At 37.4% G+C, this 27349-nt stretch overlaps 1 long non-coding RNA gene across 1 annotated transcript; it reads left to right on the forward strand.

Annotated features, from left to right (window-relative positions):
* The first annotated feature begins 1330 nt into the window (after positions 1–1330).
* LOC130683163 (uncharacterized) lies at positions 1331–27349 on the forward strand. Its single transcript, XR_008996776.1, has 3 exons — positions 1331–1572; positions 11438–11520; positions 26930–27349. It is a non-coding gene; the product is annotated as an uncharacterized LOC130683163 (long non-coding RNA).

Raw genomic sequence — 27349 nt, forward strand, 5'->3', positions numbered from 1 at the left:
CCAGAAGAGGCAACCTCATATTTGAAGGGGATGAATGGGACTTTAGATTTGCCTTCAGTGTGCTGTCAGAAATGAGCAGCTTTGCGAGAGTTTGCTGGGAAAGGCACGAGTACTAATTCTAAGGTGGATGCCCCCTATCAGAAACGGCCACCCAGCTTCTGCTTTTGATTTAGGTTTGACGATACCCACTCTTTCCACTACGATTTAAAACACACACCTGCGTTGTGTACTAGCACACTGATGGATCCACGCTGAGGGCTCCTTAGCATAAAATGCAGGACAAAGCAGAGAGGGGTCTAGCACGCATCCAACCTACTGAAGTGTCACCTGGGAGCATTTGTCTTTAGCTTTGTTGGCATATTAGCTGTCGGTGTTCGACATGAGGACTTCAGGTGTGGGAGCCAGCCACAGACACATTGAGTGAAGCACAGTAACAGCTGGAGTAAAGCTCACTGGGTAGTTCTGGTCTCCATGTCAGCTCATTCATTCATTAACCTGCTCATTCAAAAATAGTTATTGGGCAAGAAATGCTTGCAATGAATTTTGTTAGACACACTACATTGAAAAATATTCGCTAAGTTGAAGAGTCAAATGTCATTGCACTCAAGTTGCTTCCAACCAGGTAGAGGAATAGCTCTACTACTAGAGGGAATTCCTAAGGGCCAGAAAATCTGTATAAAAAGGAGCCAAAGAGGTCTGGAGAAGAGAAGTAGTATACAGTTTACTGTAATTATAGTCACTATTTATTGCATAAACCATACCCTAAGGTGCTGGTGGATGCTGTAGGTACTGGTCATGGTGATGCTCTGTATTGCACCACTGGGCCCTTTCTAACTGATTATCTTGAGGAACTGCTACCATTTCAGAACCACATGCAAAGCCTGATTTGTGATGTCCTAAAAAAAATATGAGCTAGGTAAAAGTACAGCTGCTGTTGACTCTACTAATCACATAATAACAGGGCATAGGAAGTTTTAAGTGTGCAATGCGATACTTGCAAATTGCTTCACAAAAGGCCAATTGTCTCTTTTGGGATTTGGGCCACTGTTTTAACAAGTTTGAGTGGATCTGCATTCCTAACACCCTGCCACAAAGTGGTAATTCCACTTCATCATGAAAGAATATGCAGTTTAGTAATTTGTATCAAAAATGGGAAGGTACCACGTGTCTGTAAGTCATCTTTATGTGACTCACTGCACTGCCAAAGGAATGGGGGAGTAGGTGGATTTCCTTAAGAAGCTAGGTGTGGAAAAAAAAAGTGAAAGCTTCAAACTGCCAACTAAGGAGTGTTGCAATATACTGGATGTCAGTATAAAGGATAAAACACAGGGCATGCAGGTAAAGAAATCTACACCATTAAATCCCCATGGTGTGTTTCAGACAAGAAGTGAACAGCTAAGAGCCACCGCAGGGTGCTGCATGCCATGGAATTGAAGAGGAGGATCTGATCTTTGTCTTAGCCACCCAGCTTTAACTTTTGGTTCCATTTTAGACCTTGCTGAGCATGTCTGTTGTGGAGTCATGGAATAGACCCAGCACAGGCTTTGGGGATCACCTGGAGACAAAAGGCTAGTAAGTCCTTGGATGCAGCGAGTCCCGTTTTCCTTTGTGCATGAAATATTTGGGGAGCTTTAAATTATCCAGGAAACGTGGGATTCTCTCAGGTGCATGCTTGTTTCTGCTCTCCTGCTGCCGCATCACACAGATGGGGAGAGCCTCTATTGGACATTTTCCCCTCCCTCTCCCCTCCCCCAAAGATCATCCTAGGCAGTGAATCACAGCTGGATTTCTGCTTGTTCCAAAACCTCTTGGGGAAGCCTAGTATTTGCTTCTCTTGGTTGGAGACCCTGCTTGGGGAGGGGGCAGCTCAAAGCACTTTTGGCACTTCAGCTGCATGCTCTTTGTTGACTATCTCCTGAGATCATGAAATAATTATGGCTAGGGCAGAAAAACTGGCTCTTCTGTCCTCAAATATAATTCCCACATCTATTATTTCTAGCATAAACATCAGTTTTCATGCTAAAATAAAATCCAGGAAATTTTGATTCATAATACTGACCCTCAAATTACTGTTCTTGCCATTAAGTTTTTGAAAGCTCAGGTTGACATTTAATTGCTGAGAATTGGCTCTTTTTCTGTGCTGCTCTGAGACAGGAAGTCCAGGATGCCTTGACTAAAATGGGGAGACCAAAAGCACATGGGCTCAGGTTTCACAATCTTATCTACCAGGATTTATTGTGTCATACAAATGGTTAAAGCACATACTCTCTTCCTTCCATACAGAAGACTATATTGGCTCTAGGGGTAAAGGCAGGGAAGGGATGCAGACTGGAAGGCTTCATTCCCTAAGTTGATCAAATATTTGCCTGCACCACTTATTGCCTATCCACTCTGGATTGATTTTCTATTGCTGCATAAGAAATCAGCACAAATCTTAGCAGATCATAACAACACAAATTTATTACTTCAAAGTTTCCATTGCTCTGGAGTCTAGGTACAGCTTAGCTGGATCCTCTCTACACTATCCCAAGGGGTGAAATCAAGGTATCAGCCTGGGCCATGGTCTTAAATTGAGAGTGGAGTCCTCTTTTAAGCTTGGAAAATCCAATTCCTTGTAGCTATAAGACTGAGGCTCTTGGCAATTAGAGTTCACCCATATTCCCTGCCCTGTGACCCTCCCCACGATATGGCAGATTGCTTCTTCCAGGCCAGCAACTCTGCTGCTTCAGATATTTCTGACTTCTTCTATCTTTGGCCTTTGGATCCCCTAGATCCCCTGATTAAGTCAGGCCCACCCAGGATAACCTTCCATTTGATTAATGTAAACTCAACTGATTAGGGACTTTAGTTATACCTGAAAAGTTTCTTCCCCTTCGTCATGTAACATAAACTAATCCTGGGCATTATGATGGTTTATTTTAGGCATCATGTTGACTGGACTAAGGGAGGCCCCAATAGCTGGTAAAACATTTCTGGGTGGACTTTGAGGCTGTTTGTGGAAGAGATCAGCTTTTGATTTGGTAGACTGAGTAAAAATAAGATCTGCCCTCATCAATGTGGGTGGGCCTCAGCCAATCCCTGGGGGTCTGAATAGAACAAAAAAACAAGCAAATATGAATTATCTCTCTCTTCCAGAGCTGAGGCATCTATCTTCTCCTGCCCTGACATCAAAGCTCCCGGTTCTTGGGTCTTTGCACTCTGGGACTTATATCATTGGTGCCCATGGTTCTCAGGCTTTTGGACTCAGATGGAATTCCCCTGGTTCTCCAGCTTGCAGACAGTACATTGTGAGACTTCCTAGCCTCCATTATCACATAAGCCAATTCCCAGAACAAATCTCCTATTACACCCATACCTATGTCTATGTCTACATCTATGTCTATGTCTGAGTCTATGTCTATCCTATTGGTTCTGTTTCTGGAGGGCTCCAATATAGAAGTTATATCTCATACTCACAGGTCCTGCCCATACTCCCAAAGGAGGAAAGTATACAGGATGTGTTTATCAGGGGCAGAAATCTTGAAGGACATCTTAAAAAAAAAGTCCTATCCTTTCTGGAGGCATTTTAATTCTGTACTTCATCTTCCTCCTTAACATCCATCCCACCCATGGCTCAGCAGAAAAAGCTGTATAGGAAACTCTTCCTTGGAGACACCTAAATGTGACTGATTCTTTTCTTGATTACATATATTCCCTATCTAGAGAACTGTAATAAAATGAGAGAAAGTGTTTCACTGCTTTTGTGGATACCAGTTCTTGAGATTAGAGAAGAGACTGTATTTAGCTAAACGCCTGACCTGAACTTCAAAAGTGAGGAAGGACGTTAACTTACAAAAGATAAAATAGTTTTGCATATGATCTTGTTTTACTTCACATGGGCAATTGCATTAAGCTTAGTTGGCATTATATTTTTCCTTTATTTGTTCATTTTCAGTTGCATAGTGACTAAGCTAATGAGAGCATGTCAGAAAGTCAGCCTGTTCACCACCCTTGGAGGTCAAGCTCTTCACACTGTTCAAAGTTCATGACCTATTCTCAGCAAAAATTTCCCAGTAGAAACCTTCTGAACTCATGAAACTAATTCTTGAGAAATGTAAATGTTTTGTAAAATAGCTTTGGATTGGGTCATGGTTGTCGATGGCTATTGAAATTCATCCAGTATGGTTATTTTATAACATTCTCTGCTTCACCTGTTTCTGACTAAAATGGTTTAGGATGGTGTCACAGAGAGATCTGATACATCTTAAAGCTGGAAAACAATACATTCTCATAGAACTGAGTGTGTGGATAAATGAGATTAACCTTACATTTCTTTTGAGACCTAACAGTTTTAGAGTTATGCCCTTGCAGATAGAAAACTGTTTGTATCCTGAAAGAAATTATGGTTGTGTCATGTCACACTAAGCCATCTGGTGTAGAAAAAAAATAAGTTAATTGTCTGTTGAATATTCTACTTACTTGGCAGCAAATACCTAAATATTGCAAGATATCTTTAGCTACATGTACATCTGTATCTGTATCTATCTATCGATCTAAAATGTCTTATAGACAAAGCATCTCTTGAGTTGCAGTTTGGATGGCAACTAGCAGTTTGTTCAGGGCCAAGAAGATTTCAAGGAAAATAATGGCTCCTAATGCTCACATGTGGTCTCCCAAACATATTTTTTCCTTTATCAGCTAAGAACATGATTACTGCCAGAAAAAGGGCTCTTTGCTGCCAAGGTAAGTTCAACAAATGTAGTTACTCTGCTCATTCTTTCCTTTGAGATTACACTGGTGGTGAAATATATGAATGTAACATCTATTAATTCTCCAGCCTTAAAATAGTCACTTACCTACTTTCAAGATTAATATGTTTCCTTTTTTCAATGCAAAAGAACTTGGATATTGTGACTGTGTGTGGCTGACATGGAAACCAAACAAATGATCAACAAAAATCCCAACCCTCTGAACAAGATGTTCTTGTCTTTGTTAACAAGAATGTGACCTGGACAATACCTAAAACCTGGACCAAATTCTCACCATTAAAATTATTAACTCAGATTTTTAAAGATTTCTAAACTTCCCTCTAATACCCATGAAGGGTGATAGATATTTTTTCAAAGCATGATTTTTCAAATATGGTGATACATTTTTCAAAATATTATATTTATCTATGTCTGTAGATTCACGAATGATTTTGTTACTATAAAAACAATGCATGCTCAAGAAAAAATTTTCAAATAGTAAGATGCAAAATAAAAATGTTCTTTACCTCTCAGAATCCTCTATCCACTACCTAGAGACATAATGGTTAGCATATTTTATGTTTCCTTGAAGAAATAAATGTCTCTCTCGCATATTCAAACACCATACACATAAATAGGATTATATTTTTATATGTCAAAACTCATCAGATAAGTTGTCCCTATATACAGTCTTTTGTATGTGTCACAAAATTAGATTCTACAAAATCCTAGGACTTCTCAATTTCATTCTATCATGGTCTAGAGTATATATTTGCTCATTACAAAAAAAGAAAATCATTGGAAGATATACCCTTCAGGCTGAGGTATTACAAAGCACATTTGTAAACCTTCAAAGATTAATAGTGTATCCAGTTTAGTTCTGAACACCTATCTCTTCCTGTTTACAAATATTATTATCAATAATTGCAGTTTGCTAAAATCTTCAGAAGTTGAATTATTTTGTTGCTCTATTGCTTAAAGATTTCCAACTGATTTTGGACAACATGCAACCAAAATTTGGACAACTCATTTACAAAAAGTTCAGTATAATTGTAGAGCCCTTATGTTGATTTATAAAGTGGTTCTTCAAAGATATAAACACTTTGAGAATCCTATGATGAGGGAAGCCAGAAAGATCAAGAGTTTACAACCATCGTAAATTGTGTGTGTGTGTGTGTGTGTCTGTGTGTAACATCATCTTCATCAGAAAAAATTATAGTATGATAAAAGTACTTGCCAATGTTAGGAAACATGGCTTACATTTGCTAGAATAGATTTTTTATTAGTAAGGGCATTACTTTTGCTATGTTTATGTGCTTCACCCAAATTTATTTTGTATTACCACCTTAAAACAAATAACTTGATCTTTGGTGTTGAACTTTTCAATGGAATTTGGGATATCATGTATAATATCCAATGTTGTGTCATAAATAAAAGAAACTTCCCTCTATAAGTGGGATGAAAATTTGAATTAATTTTGGAAGTAGCTGACTTTTTAACTTTTTAATTTTGGTATCATTAATATACAATCACATGAGCAACACTGTGGTTACTAGATTCCCCCCATTATCAAGTCCCCCCGACATGCCCCATTACAGTCACTGTCCATCAGTGCAGTAAGATGCTATAGAGTCACTACTTGTCTGCTCTGTGCTATACTGCCTTCCCCGTGCCCCCACCGCATGTTATGTGTGCTAATCATAATACCCCTTATTCCCCTTCTCCCTCCCTTCCCACCCAGCCTCCCCAGTCCCTTTCCCCTTGGTAACTGTTAGTCCATTCTTGGGTTCTGTGAGTCTGCTGCTGTTTTGTTCCTTCAGTTTTTTCTTTGTTCTTATACTCCACAGATGAGTGAAATCATTTGGTATTTGTCTTTCTCCGCTTGGCTTATTTCACTGAACATAATACCCTCTAGCTCCATCTATGTTGTTGCAAATGGTAGGATTTCTTTCTTTCTTATGGCTGAATAATATTCCATTGTGTATATGTACCACATCTTCTTTATCCATTCATCTACTGATGGACACTTAGGTTGCTTCCATATCTTGGCTATTGTAAATAGTGCAGTGATAAACATAGATAAACATAGGAGTGCATCTGTCTTTTTCAAACTGGGCTCCTGCATTCTTAGGGTAAATTCCTAGGAGTGGAATACTTGGGTCAAATGGTATTTCTATTTTTAGATTTTTAAGGAACCTCCACACTGCTTTCCACAATGGTTGAACTAGTTTACATTACATCCAGCAGTGTAGGAGGATTGAAAGTAGCTGACTTTCATATGAATCACTTGATGGCATCAGTATAAAGTTTTTATCACTTAACTTTTTTTCAAATTTCCTTTTAGTTTTTTTGCAAACAGAGCCAAAATATGAACAGTTATCACTTTTACATGTGTACAAGAAAACTTGGCATTCAGAGCATAATTTAGAAAAAATAGTTATTTGATCTAAATGAAAAGTCATGTTGCTCAGGCAGATTTAAACACACAGTTTTTGCAATAGCACATTTAAAGCTTCTCTCCTTAGGCACAATCTTTTGCACATAACTGTTCCACATAACTGTTTCTACTTCTGAAAGATGAGATTATGGGTGATTTTTGTTTTGGGGATTACCGCTTTTATATATTTCAAATTTTCCATAATAATAAGAAAAACAAATATTTATAAATTATCTCATGAAGTCTTGTTAAATGTCTCTAAAGAAGAGTACTTAATTATCTTCTTCAGAGCTCATTCCAAGTGCCTTACAATACTTTGATACTTCTATGCCAGTGGGTAGGAGGCAACAGGAAATTTCAGAATATTTTTAAATGCAAAATGAAGAGACAAATCAAGACCATACTGAGGATTAATCAGGCTACAAATGGTTACTATCTGAGTTATGGAGCACATTGCCACTTAAAGTGTGATTCAGGGACCAGTAGCATTGGTCTCACCTGGGAGCCTGTTAGAAATGCTGAAACTCTGGTCCTGTTTTAGACATGATGAATTAGAATCTGCAGTTTAACATGGTTCCTAGGTGATTTGTGAAACATTACAGTTTGAGACCACTGATGGAGAACTTTGGATTATGGAAATTTCACTTGGTTTGTTTTAGGCTGCATTGTTGGGGTGGGCACTGAAAGTCAGAGCTGTTTTATTTTTCTGTATCCATTAATGAAGATTTTTAAAAATGACCGTTTCTCAGTCTTTTCTGTGTTTTGAGTTATTCCCAATTGAATGTTCATAACTTCGGATTACAAAGCTTCAAATGTTACATAAGAGAAGAATTTTGCTTGTCATTTACAGTCTTCATTCCAAACACATCTTTTATCTTTCTAGTTTTAATGTACTAAATAAAAACTTCATTTAAAGCAAAGCAAAGCAACAAAACTGATTGCAAAATTAGTTTGTTTCTAGCTATTGTTGTGGCTAGTCTCGGAGAACTGAAATTCCTGTGGTGCTGTCTTCATCATTTTGTGTGTACAGGGGCATGCCATTTTTGCTTTTTGTTTTGTTTTGTTTTGTTTTGTTTTTGCTCCAACCTAAACACAAGGTCAGGTTATATTGGCAATTGGTATAATAGCTAATTACACCCCTATTTGGCCAAGGATGCGGGTTGTGGAATAAATCAAGGTCTTGATGGTTCAGTTCAAGCCACTCCTGGTTATTAGATGTGTGTCAGTGAGCAAAGTTCTGATCAAAGCCGGTGGTGAGGCAGTGAGGGGTCACGGAGCATGCCCATGCCTAATTGCTGGGCTGCGTACTAAAGGAAGTTTGTAATAAAAGGCCATTAACTACTAGCTTTTCCGATCAGTGGAGCAAAAATGCAGAGAAATTATGTTGATCAACTGACAGTTTGAAGGAAAAGCCTCAATGTAAATGTTTTGTTCCCTCTCCCCAGTTTTTACCTTAAAAAGAAAAAAGGGATCAACAGGATATGCAATCTTATCTTAAATTAGATAGTATAGAATTCACAAAACATACTTTGTAGAGGGGAGGGAGAAGGGTATTGTTTTCTCTGAATCATTAAAATTTTCTTCCCTAAAGGACCTTATATAGCTCACCTAATTTCTTCAAAACACAAATTTGTGGAGGAAAATTTGTTGTTGTATAAAATATATGTATTATAGAAGAAATTAATTCTATAAATCAACTCTCACAAACCATTTAATGTGTGAAATATCTCCAAAATAGTTCTCTTTTTCAACATCCTCACTCTATTGATTACCAGCCACCCTCCACTCCCCCTAACTGTTTGGAGCAAAAATAGATAGAATCTTAGCTTCAGACAATCTTGTATCTATTGTCATAGTTATTAAATGTGAGCTCACTGCTATCACAGATATGAACTCAGGCCCATTATGTAGGCAGCTCAGCTCTGTGTGGTCATCTGCAGGTGGAGTAAAGGCACCTCTTACAGAAGCTCGATTAAATGGTGGCTGTCATTTTGTCCTTTGACATAAGAAAGGTCTACGTTATAACTCACTCATGGGTTAATCTTACTAACGATTTTATTAATTTTATTAATACTTATTAGCCTTAATACTCTTATAATAATTTTATTTATCAATTACCCAAATTATAGTAGTTATTTTTTTCTGTCAATGTTTATTAGTGAATTATAATAGGGTTTTGTGTGATGGATTAAAATTATAGGCCTCCTTCCTAAAAAAGGAAAAATTTGAGAGCACAGACCTGCCAAGTTTTATTTTCAATTCTAGGGCTTGCCCTCCTAGAGCCCTCCTGTGACCTTCCGGGGGTCCGTGAACTGGAGGGGAACAGCCTCTCCGCTGAAGGGAAGGACAAATGGGACTTGGGGTCCTAGGAAGAGTACCTGCAGACATATTTTCCTATTCATACAACTCCATTTTGAAGGACATAGTTTTTGAAAATTATTACCACTTAAAAATAAGTAACTGATTCATATTGATTTTTAGCCAATTTAACACTTAGCCTCTGTTAAGAGAGCATCCTAGGACTTTGACATCAGATGATGAGAACATCATCCTAGGACATTGTATCCTAGGATACAATGACGGGCGTCTAACAAACCTGAAACATTTGCCTTAATTGCAATCCTAGTTTGATTTTACAGAGATGATTTATTACAGGACATTTAACCAATAACACCAGCATCTGAAAAGTTAAAGCATTGCTCAGCAGTGAAAGCAGTTTGACACAAGTATGTACACAATCTAAAAACACTTAATTCCTTTCTGCCTTAATTCTTTTCACTGATGTTAGTTTTGAGTACTTACATGATGGATGCACTGAAAGAGTCTTTTCTCATTTGGAAATTAACTTGCATCCCCACCATGTGAGACCGTAGAAGGTAAGAAACTTTATGGACACATTGGCCGGAATATCATTAGCATACTTATAAAATGTAATGTGTATGATTGCTTCAAAATAAGTTCTTATTACAAGTCAATCAAACTAACCTCACTGATACTTCTTCTCCTGCTTTGTTTACATTTCTTTCCAAGCCTCAAATTAGAAAGGAAAGAGCACCAAAGAAGAAATAGGAAAACTATTTTGGTCTTCAGGAGGTGTTCTGCTCATCTCTTTTAGGAGTGTTACGGACATTTAAACATTTGTATAAATGAATGAATCTCTCACTTTGATCCAGAAAGAATTTCTGGTGACAGTTTATAGATATATGTGTCTTCAAGAAAGTAACTATATTTTTCAATTGAAGAGAAGAATTATCATGGATACATGTTAAATAATAATTAAAAGAAAACCATTTCTATTCTATAGATAACAACAACAGAGAGTACTTACTGAGAACCACACACTGAATACTTGATGTACATAGTACAGCAAATGCAAACTGAGAGTCAGCCCATCAAATACAAAGGAATGTTGGCTTTCAGAAAGGGAGGTGTTCAGGGGAGAACATCAGATCTTGCTGGGCCTTGCAAATCAAATCAAAGAATCTGAACTTAATCTTGGCAATTCTGGAAGTATTTTAAGTAGGGAAGTGAAGTGAGAGTCTGGGTCTGGCAGAAGGGAGAGGAAAGTGTGGATGGAGGAAAAGTAATTCAGGTGTGGGTGTTGTGCTGTTATTTTTCACTTCCAGCTTGTTCATTTGCAGATAATCGTTATGAATCCACTTTGGAACACTTTGCCTGAGGGCCACCAGAAACAATTAGAGAATGTGGCAAGGATGTTGGATTTATATTGACCAGGGTTCAGGCCAGCACTGTGCTTTACTAGCTACATGGTCTTGAGCAAGACACTTAAATGTGGTAGGTCTTGATCGTCATCTAGTAATGAGATTAATCATGCCACCTCACAGGGTTGTAGAGACTAGAGTTTAGAAACAGTGAGTGTGCATGGCTTAAAACATCAGTCATGATCAGCTAATGATACTCATCCCTATTATTGTCGTCTTTAAGATCTAGAGACTGTCCCTTTAGATGCCCATTAAACACTTTCTTGGTAATTAATATATTGTATCTGACAGGTGCTTCTGTGAATGGTTTTCAGAATTTACAACTCTAAGAACCATCTTTAAAAATAAGAGATACGGCTTTTGCGTGTTTTTGTATCTTGATTTTTTGTTGTTTTATTTGTTCTGTTTACTTTTATGTATTAGGTTTTTTAAATAACTGCACAAGTTGTAAGATCAAAGAACTGGTCCCTCTTTTGTGGACATGTGAGTCTGACTGTTAACAAGCATGGGAGTGGACATAGAGATTAAATCTCCATTTTACTGTTTCACAGGTGACTTATAAGAAGGTTACATTACTGAGGAAACCAACAGGGTGAGAAAGAGCCTCCCAACACTTGCAAAAGTGAAGAGAAAGGTTGGTTTTCATCCTACTGGAAAATATGTAAATTGTGATCTCTCCAAATCCATACTATTCTACTTTCTATACATTTGCTTCAACAACTTTATATGTAACATGATTTCAGTCAAATCATGTCAAATATTTATGCTAATATTTGATTATTCAAAGGAGGGATATTTGCTCATGTACCGAAAAGCTAATTACTAGTTTAAAAAGACAGTTATTTTTTACTTAAATGGTACACAGAATAATAAAGTTCATATGTGCAAAACTATAGTCAATTACAGTGTCAGAACCATCTGGTTTAAATAAAGAGTAATTAGAGATACTTTTCTATTTCTACAAATTGGCATCCATGTATTTAATTTCTCACATTCTTAACTGACATTTCTACATAGGCTACTGATGCTCTATTGCCACACTTAACAATGTGCAACAAGTTACACTATTGTGGTTATTTGTAAGCAACTTCTGGGTCAAAGCTTGACCTCAGTTTCTCCCAGATGACTCCCTAGAGAATTTTACTATCTGAGGGTAGCATCATTTTGGCCTTGGAGCAACATCAAACTAAGTGTGTTTTATTATAGCATGAAAGGTATGTCTTTATACTTCAAGAATACATACTCTAACAGAGTCAGTGGTAAAGACGAATTACTTATTCTGGATCTCCTTTCTTCTGAGAAGATAGCATTTCAGAAAAACTGAAATAAGTGATAGCAAATTTCTTGATTTTGACTTCATTATAATTAACTCAGTTGATTACATGGCAGCTTCCATTGACTTATCAAAGAAGCAACCTGAAAAAGGAAAATTCTATTTTAAATGAAATTCATAGATATAGCATTAAAATATCCTAGATTTGTTTTTCTTTATTGGTATCCAAATGAGAATACTTAATGTATATGATCATATTTTTGTGAACTCACAGGTATTAAATTCATAGTTAGAATTTAATTCTATGGATAAATTTTAAAATAGTTTTCTACCGTGAGTTTTCAGTAATAGAATGAAGAAGGAAAAAAGAAAGAGAGGAAGGAAGGAAAGAATGAAGAAAAGACTAGTCTTATTTTAATCATTCAGTCATGCATTATCATTAGATAATTTCAAATTATCTAATGGGTCATTTCAAATAAATTAGGCATTTCAAATAAAAAAGTCATTTAGTGGAATTACCTAGAGACACATGCACAGGGTTGAAAGGAAGGAAACTGGACAATATGGGCAGGTTAATACTGTTATTGCAAATTATTTTTTAGCCTTTATAAGTTTCAAATGATTTATTAGTATTATTTTTAAATGAATAACTCAGAAGGGCATTTTCTCTGAAATGAAAAATTTTTGTTGAAGTATTATAGTAAATAATTCTTATAGTCCATGTTTGAAAATGCTCTGAAATAATGCAAATAACAAATTTATGTGTACTATAAATGTTACTTTATAATTGATAGCTGTAGTTATTATCTTCTGGGCATTTAATATAAAGGTGTGAGTGTATATATGCGTTATAAATGTTCATTAGCTTTGTGTCTAGTAGGGCTTGTGGGAAAGTATGGTACATACAATAAGACACATTTAATTCAGGTTTAGAAGTGGTTTCAGCACCTGGGGCAGAAAGTGACCTAAAAAAGAAAGGAAAAAAAAATCAGCAAAAGTTAAAAAAACCAAAACATGAATTAACTAAGGCTGGGAGCAAGCAGAGAGTACTAGTAACTGCTAGTTAATAGGAGAGCTAGCAGAAATTTCCACAAGGGGACCACCCAGAGAGTGTTTCTCCTCAGAGGTCTGGAGTCTGCAAAAGGTGAGACTTTCTTCTATTCCTCGCTTGAGGAATGCCCTAAGGAAACTAGGAAGAAAAGATTTTCATGGCAAGAGAGCAGAGAGATAATCAGTGATTTCTGAGGAACCACTTAAAGAAGGGCGAGAAAGAGCTGGAAAGTGGGGAGCTCTCTAGAAAATGATGCCCAGCATCAAGTGCATGCCTGACTTTAATTACTGAGGTGGAGTCTGCTCCCTAAACTGTCCTCTTACATGTCCCTGTAACTGGCCTGGCAGTAGCTCCAAGTCACTCTCGCTGAAGCTAGTTTTCACATGCCTTTTGCAATGAAGTTGCTGTCTTAACTGTGCAGAAGTGGTGCACAGGAGATCAGGGGTAAAAATTTATCTCAAAGTCAGTTTTAAGAGATGCTTCTGCCTTGCCACCTGGCAGCAGCAGAAATGACGCATGGCAAAAAGCCTTTTTCCCTGGGGGCATCTGTGATTTTTTTCTTACAGGAATAACTATTTAGCAAGGCTGGTTAAATTAATGATTGACTTACATTCTGTGACTGGTGCTTTCTGAGGCTTGATTTTATAGTGCTTATTTTTTTATTAGGGCTTAGAAAACCAATGGGGATATCTATGACTTACAATACCAGTTAAGTTTGTAAAGTACTATTGGGAGGTTTTCTAGCTTTTTGCTATGAATTACCTTTATTATTTATTTTGTGTAACATATCTGGGATCTAGTTTCTCATATATAAAATGGGAATAATATTTAACTTGTAGAGATGCAGGAATTAGTGAGATAAGCAATGTGTCTGTCTTAATTTCTAGCATATGGTGGATAGACAGCCTATAAATGATACTAATGATTATTATCCAGCATTGAGTAAACAACAAATGATTGATTTTTCTCCCATTCATCCTGTACTCATAAATAAATTGTTTAATTGGGAATATCAGATAAATTTATCTGTATATAATCCAGAAGCTTCTCTGTAACAGGACATCATCCTATACTGGATAGATACCAAAATTTTTAAAAGATGAAAAGTAACATCTTAGAAAGTACATATAGTCTACTGGTGACATTCATGGTTGTTGTCTTATTTAGAAATGATCTGTTACTACAAATAGGGCTTGTAACACTGCTCAACATGAAAGTATACGGAAGACAGGGCAGATTTTAATAAATTAAAAATGGAGTTTGGAAGCCATTTTGAAACAAAGGAAAAAAGAATTGTCCAGGAATATAAAGTTGAGATTCTTACTATAACTAAAAACTAAAGAAAATTCAAATTTTCCACATTATGGTTATTTTGTGAAGCATCGGAGAACTTCTCTTTGAAATATGTAGGCACTGAGATCTGGCTGCAAACTTCATTCTGCCCTTCTCTATAATAATGTCAAATAGCATGTGGCCGAGGTGCCTATGGATTACATATACATGGAGTCTGAAGACCAATGTTGGTTTAGATTATTTTTCTGCTGTTGTTAAGATAACTGTCTCTCAGAAGGAGAGCCCGCCATCACCCTCTTCCCACTTGGCTGCTGGCGTGAGCTCAGAGGGACTCAAGTACCACCACGCAGTTTACCTTGGAAGTTCCTGCTCAAAGTCACTGGGCACAGGCCTTACAGATAGCAGATGGCTGAAAAAATGTGTTTAACTGAATTGAAAAATGTGAGAAAATGTGATTAAATGATTCAATGCTACTTAGAAATATTTTTGTTGATGTGGCCTCAGGAACTGCAAGTTCTCATAGTGATAACAAAAGTTTCCCTTTGAGAGCTCAGACCCTGGAGTAATGGAAGCATATGCAGACTTTGCCTCTGTGAAGTACAAGCTGTGTGACCTTGGGAAAGTTCCTGAATGTTGCTAAGTCTAGTTTCCTCATCTGTAAGACCTGAAAAATAGTATTACCTTCCTCAGAGTCAAGTTAGGAGCCTGAATTCCTAGTTTGTGCTCTAAACACACATGGCACTTGATGCCATGGGAACATGGAAATCACCAGGGGTAAGGGGCAATTATTATGAAATGAGGGCTCAAAAGGAAAAATTAGGAAATATGCACAGTTAAGACAAACTTAGTGGAAGAGAAGTCAACCAAAGAACCTGGGGGTAAGAAGGAAGCAGTGTCAGGAAACTAAAAACGTGAATGTCCAAGGTTGCAGAAAGGTCTAGCAAAATACAGAATTAAGAACAAATCCAGTGATTTAACAGCTGGAGGATTATCAGGGAATTCCGGAGAGAAGTGGAGCAGCAGCCATGTTTGTAGAGGTTAAGCAGGGCTGATGATAGGGAAGGAGACGCCTCTGCACCGAAGGAAAAGAGATGGGCTGGAAACCAGAGGGGCTGAAGTCAAGATTTCTATTTGTTTTTCTAATAGAGGAGGACTTGAGAATGCATTTAGATTATAGAGCAGGAGACAGGAGACAGGGAGGCTGAAGGTAAAGACAGGGCAGGGACAGAGAAAAGGGTGGAGAGCTGCAGAGTCACCTGAGTCTATTAAATAGCTCCTCTGCTGGAGCACGCTGAGATCAACTTGTTCAGGCCACTTTCAGGATTCTGTGTTGGGTGCTCAGGGCTCCTGGAGCAGCCTTGTGATCAGAACAGGAGCAGCCATGAAGCAGGGAGCAGGTCACACAGGGAGACAATGTATAGTGTCTCCTACAGATGGACAGGAGTGACAGAAAGATGGTAGAAAATACACACTTACACTCAGGTAGCGTAACAAAGCATTACTTTGTGCATTAGTAAAGCATTCAATTTTATCCATTTAAACCTGAATGTAAGCCTGCAATTATGGGAATTAATGCAACTTTTCTCTATTTTACAAGCACCAACCCCTTGTTTAGAAATAATTATGATGAAACTGGGTCAAAAGTCATGTTCACACATGATCAGACACTCAGTACTTTCATCACAAATCTATGTGAATTTTTTGACCACCTGTTCTTTCTGGTAATGAGATGATGTGAAAAGGTGTCATAGGAACAACATTTCTTTCCATATTTCAATCTAAACCACCTTTGAGAATAGGCTAAAATGATCCATATTGCTGCCGAAAACTAATTTTGCCAGATTAACTCAAGACACAGTTAAATTTGAATTTCAATTTTTTTTAGTTTAAGCATGCCCCAAATATTGTATAAGACATGCTTATACTAAGATATATTTGTTCTTTATCTTAAATGCAAATTTGAATGGTTAGCATGTATATTTGTCAGCTAAATATGGCAACCCTAGAATCATTGTTGCTCACAGACTGGGTTTCATGGATTCAGAGCTGTTGTTGAGAAGTGTTTGGCCAAAGTGGTAATACTAATGTCTAACTGAACATTTTCCTGAAAGCAAAGTGTGACAGTTTTATCGGCTTACTGATACATGAACCCATCACAGTGACTTTCCTTTTCAAAAGATTCCACTGTGAGCAGAGCATTGAATTGGAATATTTCAGATTCCCATTCTGTTTCTGAGGTTACTACCAGCATTTGTTTGGACCATCTCCAACCTGAGATACCCAAGGAAACTGATTCTGTCAAATGGAGAATTCACAGCATCAGTGGCAAACATGGTCATCTGCTCAGATGTTTTGTTGTGCCACCACTCAAGCCACAGACACCTATTAAGAGGAATGTTCAGTCCTCTTTTCTTGCCTTTCTACTCAAGAACATGCTTGTTTTAAAGTGAGAGCGTTCTAGGAGTTTATGTTCTGCTAGCCCCTCCTTGCCTTGCCCCACAGCATGCACACACAAAGTCACAGAGCTGGAGGACTCTGACTTGTTGGAATCCATTTTTGGGGGGTATATAATCTAGGCCTATGTCCTAGAGGAATATGCCCCCAAGATTTACAGATGCAGGGAGTCCTACTTACAATCATAGGTCGGCATGGCCAGGGCTTGCCTGACCTTTGCTAGTGTCATGTGAGTGGGCAGGACTTTCCCTTTCCAAAGACGACGTGTGAAATGCGTTTTTATGCATTTTTATCATTCATGTTCTGTTCTTCCTTCCAGTTCAATGGAAATCATGCCCCTCACTGTAATGTCCATCCAAACCAAAGCTTCTCACCTTCTTCCTCATGTCATCATGTGGTCTAGGGAGAGGCTACACATTCCTTCCCTCAAAGGTGTGTAAGGACTTAAAATGGCAATGTATTTCTATACTTCTCCCAAACTGGCCTAACAGGAGAAAGCTCCAACTCTGAAGAAGGCTTCTGCTAGAGGAGCATGGGGAGGGATGATGGAAGGGAATGTCTTCTGAGGACTCAATAAATATTTAAGTGACTGAATAATCTTTCCCAATAAAACACTGGTTGAACCAAAGAGATTCTTTAGTAAAGACCTATGTTCAGCTGCTTATATTTTTGACCTGTTCTATTGTTCTTTCATCAGCCATATCATGGCTGGGGGATGAAATGCCTGATGAACAGGTGGCTACTTCTAATACTCAAGTTCTACACACACCTAATGATGACAGAAGGTACTGGAGTAGCTTTAGACAGTCAAGCGCCCATGCATGCAAGACTTGCGGAGATGAACACAATTACTCCTAGGGTCACAGAGTTGGAAGAAACCTCTTTAATTTACAAAGGAGGTAACCAGGATCTAGAGACAATAAGTAACTTGTCTAAAGTCATACAACTAGTGACAGAAATGAAAACAAAATACAGATTTCCTAATATTCCTGTTTAGTTCTCATTTTAAAGACATACCTATTTCATTTGTACCTGAGAGCTTACCTCAAAGCATAGCTAGCTAAAAAGTCATTTTTAAAATAGTGAGGATATAAAAAGTTAAAATATTTTTTGAGGGAATAAAATGAAATCCTTTCGAGTCATATTCATGTTTCTATTCAATAGAAACATAACTATTTTAAACACTACATTTAATTACAGATAATTTTACAATTAAAATTTATCTTTGCTCTGAATAAATAATAGCCAAATGTTGCTAACACAGATTAAGGCCCAGGCAATTGGACTTGTATTTAAAGAAATGTCCAGATTTGTCATTAATTAAGTTGAAATTATTACAAACTCTTTTTTCTTTAATTTAGTAATGATTACGAATGGCATGTCGCTCAAAGCTAAGGATGGAAGAGCAGGTATGCTGTCTTATGATTAGAGAGAAGGACTGGAAGCCAGAACGTGAGAGCCTAATTAGAGAATTTTGTAAAGCACTTTGAAGATGAAAAGAGCTACAAAGTCCCAAAGAATATTGATATTGCCAGTCTTACTCCCAGTTCTGTCACTAACTTGCTATGTGGTCCTAACGGAGAGAAAAAAAGCAATCACTAATCATTAACTTAGGACATAAGGATGCCAAGATATATTTTACTTCATTTTGTTTGTTTTACTTTTGTTTCAACATAAATTTAACAGGTGTGCCAAATAGAGCTAGAATAGTTTTAAAAAGTGTACTGTAGTAGGTTCTATTACATACACATTTATCTGGAAAATCCCAGCTAAAATTTCACTTTGCTTCCACTTCCTAATTTTTTAAAAATATAAGCAGGTGTCACTTTTTGCCAGAAGAGGTTTTCTGAGCTGACCCTTACATTTTAGCATTTCATAAGAAGTATCTGATGACTTATTAAAAATACAGATTTCAGAGCTTCTAACTCAATGATTCTGATTCAGGAGCTCTGAAAATCAGCCCAGTCATTCTCACTGAAATAGAAACATCTTGGGGGATTCTAGTATAGGTATTCCGGTACCCCTGCTTGAGAAATAATGTGAAGATATATCTGCAAGTCAATTGTCAAAGCAACCGCATGGCTACTATTGCAATTCAAATGTGCAGGTTGTCTTCCCCTGGCTGAAGGGCACTTGAGTTTTAATGTTTGAACAAAGGCATTGTGATGATTACCATTAGTTTTTCACCAACTGGTGAAATAGAGATTTTACAAGTAGGGATTGTTCCAGAAAAAGGCCTTTTTTCCTTTAAAATCTCCAAGCAATTAGAAATAATTTAAATTCCTTTAAACTGTATAGACACCTCAAACATTTGAAGGCATATTTTCTTATATTTCTTACTCACTCTTCACCTATTTCTAATGACACTATGTTAGCAGGTCTGATATGTGACAGAAAAAATTCACCCTCAGACTTTGGCCAGCTCTTTCAGACAACTTCCACCTTTTTCAGAGAGTGGATCCAGAAATTGATATGGAATTTAAAGGAAATTTTAAAGGGCAATTTAAGAAGAGGCTTTCTTTTGGAAATGACTGTTTCAAAGATCTTATCCTATTGGTGGTGGGTCAGAAGCATCAGTGTATAAAAATTATAACTCCTCAGCTAGTTGCAACAGAAATGTCAGATATTAATTCACCAGGACTGGGAACTGGCTTTGAAACTACAAGTGAAGATTTAAATTTCAAAGACAAACCCACTCCTCAGTATATATAGCATACCTAACATGGAAACTGAGGGGTGTGGAGTTCACAAGCTGCACAGAAAGCAACCATACCTGGTATTCTGGTGCAGCCTGACTAGAGGAATCCAACTGCACAAGTTGTAATCTTTGCAAGAGCAATAGGCTGATATCAAACACTTTTCAGTGAAGCAGGGAATTGCGACAGTACTTCAAGGAGTGGGATGCAATTAACTTTTACACACAGATTGAGGGAATGCCCTGCATAGTCGCCGTAGGCTTTGGTTGTGCTTCGGAGATGACTGAAGATAAAGCACAGAACATGCAGAGATGACAACCTGCTAGGCTGCAGGAAGTGTGGGAAGGGTGGAGAATCACGAATTGATGACAACGTACACATTGTAATCACTTTGGAAATATTTTACACAATATGATAAATGAAGCACTTTGTTTTCCAATTCTATTGACAGTGATAATAAAGGTTTAAAAAGCCTCCTGGTATTATTGTTTGTCTGTATAGTATGTACGCATGTGAAGTGTGTATGGAGAGAAGGAGAAGTGCCTCTGTTTTGGGGGGGTGAAGCAAGGTATCAATAAACATTACCCAGTGCGGAGCTCTGTTAGTAAGCGTGGATAAATGGCAGAATTTCCAGAATCTCCCACCTGGCCTTAGTCCATTTACACATCAATAGGTGTTTACTGCTGCAGCCTCCTGCAGCCTCCGGGAGCAATGGGTGGAGAAATAACTGGTCATTCCCTCCTCCCCTCTTTTCCTAGTATATAACTGGTCTGGCGTCTGCCAGTCACCAAGGACCTGCCAATGGAGTTCCTCCCAGAAGGCGTGGGCGGGAAGTAGAGAGCAGCAGAGGCGGCAGAGCGTGAGTGGGAGCGGGAGGAGAAGGAGGGGGCCCGGCCTAGTTAGGGAACTCAAGCAAGCTGTGAGCAATAAAAACGGTTTCTCCCAATCTACCCTTTCCCTTGACTTATTTTGGTTTCATAGGGGATTCTCCCAAGGCTGGGAAAACCCTTCCCCCTGGAGCTAATGGAACTTTCATTAGTATGGCGTGGCAATAGTGGCAGAAGGTTAGGGGACCGTAGAGCAGTAAGATACAGGAGAAAGTAAGGAAAATATTGCATTAAGTAAGAGGAAATGCATTCCCTCACCTCTTAGCTTCTTGGGGACAGGTGATGACAATAACACAATAGCATTACTCTTCCATGAAGAGCACTTTTCCAAACCCGTGGCAGGGATGAAACCTATTGAGAAAACAGACTTGACTGCATATAATCCTCGAACTTCCTACTTAGTAATGGATTAGAAAAGCAACTGAGTGGATAGAAACAACTATGTAATGTCATTTTGTCTCTCTCATCACTTATAGTTTTCAGGCATGACAACATCATCCCATCCACTGCAGTTGTCTTGTGTTCCCCTGTCTACTGAAGTCTGGCCAGAAGTGGGAGGTTATTAAAGATGAAATCTTCAAGGGTACTTGGTCCTTGTGCAAGGGATGTGGCACCAATCAGTGGATTTTGGTACTTTTCTGTGTCCAGGCTCTTGTTTCTCATCTTAGCTGGGAATCTCAGGTTAAGGACATTCTGTATGTTAGTGTGTATCTATGGATCTGCCATGCCGTTGAGAGCAAACGCTCCGCAGTCATTCTGCTAACATATTTAGGCAAGTGAAAACAAAAATAAATCCAATCTAGAGGCAAAAAAACAATTCTATAACTAAAAGTCATCTTGCATTCTGAATGGCATGTAGGGATTGTGAGCATGTTTTTCTAACTGGCATGGACAGTCAGAATAGATCTTATGACTTTATGATCACTGTGTAAAAAAGGGAGCATTTCCAAGCATCTCATTTAGATTTTCCCTGTTTCAAGTTTATGGGAGAATTTTATGAGAATCCTTAACTGTGGCAGCTGGCAAGACTGCCTCTTTTCCTCTGTATTTTGGTTGCGTTTTTGCAGTCCAGCAACTGGTGGCTGAAGCACCCATCTTCCCATGGAATCTACTCTGCCTTCTGTCTTAAATTAATCAATTAATCATGACACTGATTGTTTCCTGGGGAGTGTGTTCTGACCCTCACTGTGTTTGTTAGGGTTAAGCTTGGCTTCATAGTAACAGATATCCAAGGAAAGTGGATTAAATCACATCTAAGTTTATTTCTCACTCAAAATAAGTCCAGAAAGGTTAATGATATAAATGCCTGCAAAGGAGTAACCATTCTATATGTAACAATTTAAAACATTTAATAAAATATAAAGGAAAACAACTCTCTGAAGGTATTGGATAGACCCCAAAAGCAGGCAGAAACTCAAAGGGATTCAACTTTTAAAAGTAGGAAGCCACACTGGGATATAAACATGTTTATAGAGCTTTTTCCCTAAAGACACTCTCCCTTCCTTAAGATGCTGCACCTAGAATTCAACCAGAAAGTTCAGTCTTACAATTTCAGAAGTCTGGAGGATAGGGTTCAGGACATCCATAATGTCTGGAAATGAAGGGAGGAACCCTTCAATAGGAGAGAAACACAGAGGAGAGGAGCTCCAAAATTTGTATTAAAGTACTCAGTACTTCTTTGGCTGGCACTGTGCATTTATGAGGAGAATAGAAGGAGGCCAGTGAAGAAAAATAACTGGATGACTAAAAGAAAGACAGCAGAGATTTCAGCTCTTGCCCGCCATAGAAGAGACTAAGTTTGGAATTTGAGTCCTGCCAAGTTAGAATGGCTTGGTAAACACCTTAGGACCTCACTGAAATCCAGGCTGTCTCAGTACTAAGAGATTCACATTAGAAAATGGAAAAAAATATAGAACCACAGGAGCAAAGTTAAAACCATCCTTCCCCAAGTACAAGTGACCAACCAGAAATCTAATTGCCTGCTAGACCAAAATTCAACATGCTTCTGGGGAATGAATAGTTTCTAAAATTTAGAGTCCTAAAAAGTATCATTCACAATTTCCAGTATGAAATTATAATTTTTAGACATATGGAGAAACAGGAAAATGCAATTCATATTCAAGGGAAAAATCAGCCAAAAGAAATAGACTCAAGTATACCAAGATGTTGGCTGGGTTCAGCAGATAGGACTTTCAAGAAATTAAATGGAAAAATGATCATAATGAGTGAACAGATGGGGACTCTCATACTAAGATAAAAACTATAAAAAAGAACTATATAAAAACTCAAAAAATGAAGAAAATTTGGAATAAAATTATTGTATGGGTTTAAAAGCCCTAGGAAACTAATACAAGCCCCTGAACAATTGCTTCTAAAGTCAAGATTCTAGGACCAAATAAAGTTGTTCAACTTAGTATTTAATGGTCTTTTTATCATTAAAATGCTTTATTTTTTTAGTGCTAGAAACCAATTTATTCGTTGAGTCTAAATGCTTTCATGCAACCTTCTTCACTAGACATGTTTCTGAATGATTGCATGCAATAAAAATTATATATTAAATTGTATCTTAAAAAATTATTTATTGACTTTCCATAACATTTAAGAAATGTAGTTGAGTAGAAGAAAACTAGCATAACATCTGCAGTTATATGAATGTGACTATTGTACTTGTCAATGTATATTCAAATTTTGCTGATTTTTCTAATCATTACTCACATGGAAATTTAAGGATATCCTTATATTTAGTAGTTTAATGTATTAAACAGCAGAATGAAAAATCAACCCACATAATAGTATTACTTTTTGAGAGGGTAATTAAAACTCAACACAAGCTGAGTCTAAGTATATGGGAATTTTTTCAACTGAGTCAAATATTTAAAATCAGGCAGAATAGGACTGGTAGGAAGGGGAGAGCATTTTGCAAGCATTTTTATAGTATTACTATAAAGAAACTTTCTGGTTGCATTGGTGTTATTTCATGTTTTTCAGCAGAAATAGCATTGCCTTGCTTCCTTTTTTCAAGGATATCTGATCATGAAGCAGCCGAGTAAGTACTGCTTACTTACTGCTTTCAAACTAAGGAGTAGTCCTTAGTTTGAAAAGGCTATAAATGTGACTCCTCACTTATGTATATATTGGAAATAGAGGAGGGAAAAAAATGAAAGAAAACAGTTTGAGACTTTAATTATGATACTAATGTCAAATGGGTATTGGAATTAAAAATCAGGACAATTGTCTCATCATGTGAACTAGAAATGACACACAGCAATCCAACAGATAATTGGAGGGGATGTAAAATCACATGGTTTAATATCTTTATTTTCTCTGAAAACAAAAGAATTGTAAACAAGTGGCCAGATAACCTATTTTAACTTTAATTCTAATCCTGTTAATAACTAACTGCACGACCCTGGGCAACAACCTTAACCTTTTTTGTCCTTTGTCTTCTCATCTATAAAATGAAGCAAGTAGATTTATTAGATCATCCCAAGGTCCTTTCAATGTCCTGTGATCTCATGAATTTCCAAAAATGAGCAACTTTCCAAGGACGGTTTCTAGATAAGGATTAGTGCACTCTTTCTGTTTGCTTTATATAAAAATGTAGTTAAGGATATTTCCAGTAATATTCAAAGCAATGAAGTAGTTTGAGCTCATTCTTCACTAATGCCACTTCCTGACTGTAAATTCACAAAGCTGGTAGCACAAATATTGAGTACGGAACTCAGTACATTCAGATAAAGACTGTGGTTGATTTATATTACACTTTGACCCAATAAGAAAAAGTAATCTACTTATAATGCTTTGTGGTTCTATATCTGCTCTGATGCTCATGAGATTCAATGATGTAAGTATAAATATTTCTAACTCTTGCAATTGTGATTCCTCACCTCCACAATTTTTCTGCTTTGTTTTTTTTGGGTGTATTTGAGGTCTATACATTATTCAAAATAACCTGATTAACTCATGGAACTAGATTAATCCACTAAAGCACAGTACATTTTATATTTTATGTTTTATTTAGTAGTAATGCCACTAAAGTTATTAAAGTGACATTTTTTACATTATTACTTTCAGGGAGTTCACATTTTCATGGAGTTTACAAGGCAGAGAGCTTATTAGGAGTTAGGTTCTATTTGGAATATCTTCTTTGCTAAGCATTGGTTATGAAGTGCCATCTCAAATACATTGTTAACTTTCCTAGATATAGATAAAGAGATAGAAAAGCAACCTCGTTTACTTTAAAGACATTGGGGGAGGATTGCTAAGATGAATAATTGGTTCTAATATCCATTTTGAGCTGTTGTTGGTCATGGTGTTTTAACTTCAAACCTTTTGCCTACCTTATGTAGGAATGACTCACTTGGATGCAATGCAGGAACCAACTGTACCATTGCAAAATTAGGTCATGGTAGTTTGTTCATGGGAAATCATTATGCAAGTTGAGAAAATGTAATTTGCAGGTGAACAATTGTTTCTTGTTGGGTGGATATGAGTGTGTTTGGAGGTTACACTGGGATTTTCCATTTTACTACTTGGGCTTTTCCCAGCATGTTCTTTTTATTCACAATTAAAAAATAACTTGCTCTTTTCAAAGTCCATTATTCTATCGAGTTGAGAAAAAATTTTTTTCTCAGTATCCCACTGACCTAAGTGGTAGAAATGTTGGACCAGAAATTCTTGCAGAATCTGAGCAATACATTTAACTTTAATACTTGAAAAGATATAACCTCTCCAAAAATATATATATATGTATAGTGGTCAGAGCATTTATTGATTCCTTCATTACCTTCATGGCAATAACATGCTGTTTAAAAGAGAGGTAGATTTCCACTTCCTGGGATGAAGCATTCTAGGATCCCTGACTTGCTTGGTTTCTTGCTGAAAACAACGAAACATGCCGAAGTAATATTAAAATAATTTTCTTAAGTGTCTCAATCATTTGGCAAGAAAATGCAGAACACAACAGTCAAAAGACAAACACTGAAGATGGCTTATGCCTTCGGGCACAGGTAAACTGAAACTTTAGTTTTTATGGTTGTTTAGGGGCTTGAGGGACATCAGAAAAACACAGGGGGCTTTCAATGAGAAAAAGTTAAAGAGAGTCCTCCTAAAGTAGGTACTCAAATCATACACTCTCAGTTTATTTAACACTCTTCTCATCACCGTGTCTGAAATGAAAAACACTGTATCAGCATTTGATCTAGGGTAAAAAAACGAAACAAAACCTTCCTTAAGAATTTATTATTACAAGCTATAGCTCACACTACAGGTCTATAACTTGTATTTATACCAGTTAGTTGGTCCAAAAAAACTTAAGTGGCTCTGGGCCTTAACACTCTCCCAGGTTCCTTGCTGAAGTTAAGTACAAATCCTCTCCACAGAAACACACAACTTCATCTCAAGACTCAAAGAATTTCACAGATAAATTCCAAAAAACATGACCTCTTGGGCAAAATTTATGAACCCCTTCTCTCCAAAACAGGACCATGAATGAGAGGCAACATCAAAAGAGAGAGAAAAATTATATACAGAAAGATGTCAGAAGTTGTAATTATGAGAACTTCATAACTCCATAATATAAACTAAACATATGAAATATAATTAAAGAATCAAAAAGGGATTGGCTATTTAGTGCCAATTAGTAAAAAGTTATGTGTATGAAAATGACCAAGCAGATTTTATAAAGAACTTAAGAGAACTTTAAGAAATGAAAAATATAATAATTAAATATAAAAACCTCAGTACAAATATTTGACAGGAAATTATTTTAGTAAAGAGAAAATTAGCAAAAGAAGGTTAGAGCTGAGGAAATTATCCAGGATGCAGTACTGAGAGAAAATGGAAAGTAGGAACAAGGTAAAACACAAGTTTTAATTGGTGCTCCAGAATGGGAAGAGAGAGGATGAACCCAAGAGCAGTCACTGAAAAACCATGACAGAGGCAGTCATAGTGCTTGGGACTTTCTGAGAACGAATGAATGACACCACCTATATAGGAACTCTAATGACATCAGGACCATCTTAATACATTTTCCTGGATATTCTCAGCCTTCTTTTTGATGCTCATCCTTTGCTCTGCTTTAGCTACTGCCACAGTGGACAGATGCTGGGTGGACCTATGCAGATGCATTGCCTGTGTTACCAGTTGATTGCTGGCAGCCATGATCCCCACACTTTTGGCTGACACTGCATAGCCAGACTGATTTTGAAGCCTCTGGCTCAGTCTGCCACTCTTGAGACTTGTACGAACTGCTACATTGAAGGAGAGAGATCTGACTGTTTAAGCTATTGCCAAAAAGGCTGGATGATTTAACTTGCAAGCTTTGACCAAAGGGATACAAGAATTATGAGCAATCTGTACACTAACACTTCCTCCCCTCTTCTCTCAAGGTATTGCTCTGAGGCACTGTTTGGGAAAAACAGCCAGTCTGGAGATGTCTTGAGTAGCTGAGCTGTCATACCTGCTGGACCACTAGCTGCCTCACATTGCAACGCCATGTGAACCTGTCACCAGAATAGTGACACATCACCTTGCATTGTTACCCATCTTACTCTGCCTCACTTTGCTTTTCCCTGACTCTTTCTATGCTGGGGTCTTGTTTCCCAAATAAAGTATGACTACTTAGTATGTGTTTCAGCAACAGGCTCTTTCACTAGGGCCCTGGGACAAAGATATCACTGATTCCAGGTCAGAGTGAAAAATAAAGACACACCTGGACGCATCAAAGTGAAACTCCAGATACCAAAGACAAAGACAAAAATCTTAAAAACAACCAGAGAGAAAGGATAGATCAGCTTTAGAGAAGTGAC

Source organism: Manis pentadactyla, chromosome 3 (genome assembly GCF_030020395.1).
Source record: "Manis pentadactyla isolate mManPen7 chromosome 3, mManPen7.hap1, whole genome shotgun sequence".
NCBI lineage: Eukaryota > Metazoa > Chordata > Mammalia > Pholidota > Manidae > Manis > Manis pentadactyla.